The sequence below is a fragment of the Neophocaena asiaeorientalis genome, unplaced genomic scaffold, assembly GCF_003031525.2.
Source record: "Neophocaena asiaeorientalis asiaeorientalis breed wild unplaced genomic scaffold, Neophocaena_asiaeorientalis_V1.1 scaffold1352, whole genome shotgun sequence".
NCBI lineage: Eukaryota > Metazoa > Chordata > Mammalia > Artiodactyla > Phocoenidae > Neophocaena > Neophocaena asiaeorientalis.
In genome coordinates, this window is record NW_020172130.1 from 2672 (window position 1) to 4799 (window position 2128).

The following is a 2128-nucleotide window of genomic DNA, read 5'->3' on the forward strand; positions in this document are numbered from 1 at the left end:
GGAGAGGGAGTGGGGAGAGGGGCGGGGGGGGAGCGAGAGAGGGAAAGGGAGAGACGCAGAGGAAAGGGGGAGAGGGAAGAGAGAGAGAGAGGGGGACAGAGGGAGAAGGAGAGAGGGAGGGGGAGAAGGACGAGAGGAAGCAGGGAGAAAAGAGAAAGAACACACCATCTACATTTCTGTCAAATGACACCGGGGATCCTTAACCAGGAGAATATAACACAGTGAAGCTCTCAGCTGGAACTGGAACTGCAGATGGGGCCAAACACCACCAGGGTGGCCACACATGTCCAGCTGCTGCCCCAGCCCCCTGAGTCTGGTCACCAGGGCTCTGTTTGCTCCAGGGACCTGGGGTTCACCCTGTCACCCTGGAGGTCGGGCCTAGACAGCATGGCCCCAGGCTGGACACACAGGGGGAAAAGCATCCCCACAGGCCAGCTTGTGCGAGCCGATTCAGCTGCCAGGTTCTAGAGGCCCGGGATCACCCTGTGGCCCATGAAACCCGGGAGCCAGGAGGGTCTTGCATCGGGATTCCTGTCCGTTGGACTGTAACTTTTATGTAAGGAATCTTGGAAACAGTAGTAACAAGACTGAATTCGAACGAGTTTTAGGATATTATGGACCACTCCGAAGTGTGTGGGTTGCTAAAAACCCTCCCGGCTTCGCTCTTGTTGAAAATGAAGATCCCCGAGATGCAGCGGATGCTGTCTGAGAAGTAGACGGGCGAACACTCTGTGGCTGCCGAGTAAGAGTGGACCTGTCGAACGGGGAAAGGAGACGTCGAAATCGTGGCTGCCTTCTTCTTGGGGTCGTCGCCCTCGAGATGATTATCGGAGGAGGAGTCCTCCCCCTCACCACAGATCTCCAAGACGGAGAAGCTTCTCCCGCAGCCGGAGCAGGTCCCTTTAGTAGATATAGGAGAAGAGAGAGATCACTGTCCCAGGAGAGAAATCGCAAGCCGTCCCGATCTTTCTCTAGGTCTCCTAGACGATCCAGGTCAAATGAAAGGAAATAGCAGACCACTTTGCAAGAGGAGTGGTGCACAGGAAATACCTTCATTTGACAGGAGTATGTACAGAAAATTCAAGTTTCGTTTGAGACTTCCGAAGCTTGATGCACTTTTTAAATGTTTTAGTTGTTCACATTTGTTTGTCTCTTGGAACAGTGACACATAAAGGTGTCATTCTCTGTGGTTTGAAATGGGTCATATGAGGCATGTAATATGAAGAGTTGTTTCTTTACAATGTTCTCCTAAGCAAAATTGATTTTGCTTTGAATTTTTGGTCTTGGCTAGACTGATAATAAAACTCTAACTCCTGCCCACCTAAAGTGTGATGTTTATTATTATGGAAACAACACTGGCAAACATTGAAAAGGCTTTCTGTAGCTGAGATACGGTATGCAGCTGTAGTTAAGCAAGCAGTCCATAAAAGGTGTCTGTGAACACAAGCCAGCAGGTAGAAATGAAAGCCGCACCCTTACCCTAGATTAGAGGTTTAAGAATTCCACTAGTCTTCACACTGGACAAGAGGTTGTCCAGTGAGTTTAGAATCTAAGAAGTTTCAAGGAAGTTAGTTTACCTTTGAGTTAGGTCATAAGTCCCCTCTGTGATTGCTGTACATGAATACATAGCTCTTTGTAATGTTTTTTGGAAGTTGAGATTATCAAGATACCAATGTCCTGCCAGATTAAGAGTATATTGTAGAGCTGTACTTTGAGTTACTGGGCAATTTTTTTTCATGCTGTCATTTGTAACATGTTTTGTGAGAATCCTTGGGATTAAAGTTTTGGTTCCAAAAGGAAAAAAAAAAGGATCCACCTGCCAATGCAGGGGACACGGGTTTGAGCCCTGGTCCGGGAAGATCCCATGCGCCGCAGATCAACTAAGCCCGTGGGCCACAACTATTGAGCCTGCGCTCTAGATCCTGGTAGCCACAGCTACTGAGCCCCCATGCCACAACTACAGAAGCCCGCACATCTAGAGCCTGTGCTCTGAAGCAAAAGAAGCCACTGTAACGAGAAGCACGTGCTTGCAACAAAGAGGAGCCCCTGCTTGCCGCAACTAGAGAAAGCCCACGTGCAGCTATGAAGACCCAACGCAGCAAAAAAAAAAAAAAAAAAAAAACCTTCT

At 48.6% G+C, this 2128-nt stretch overlaps 1 pseudogene; it reads left to right on the plus strand.

Annotated features, from left to right (window-relative positions):
- Nucleotides 1–496: 496 nt before the first annotated feature.
- On the plus strand, nt 497–1299 carry LOC112404041 (serine/arginine-rich splicing factor 3 pseudogene; annotated as a pseudogene).
- The last annotated feature ends 829 nt before the right edge of the window (nt 1300–2128 follow it).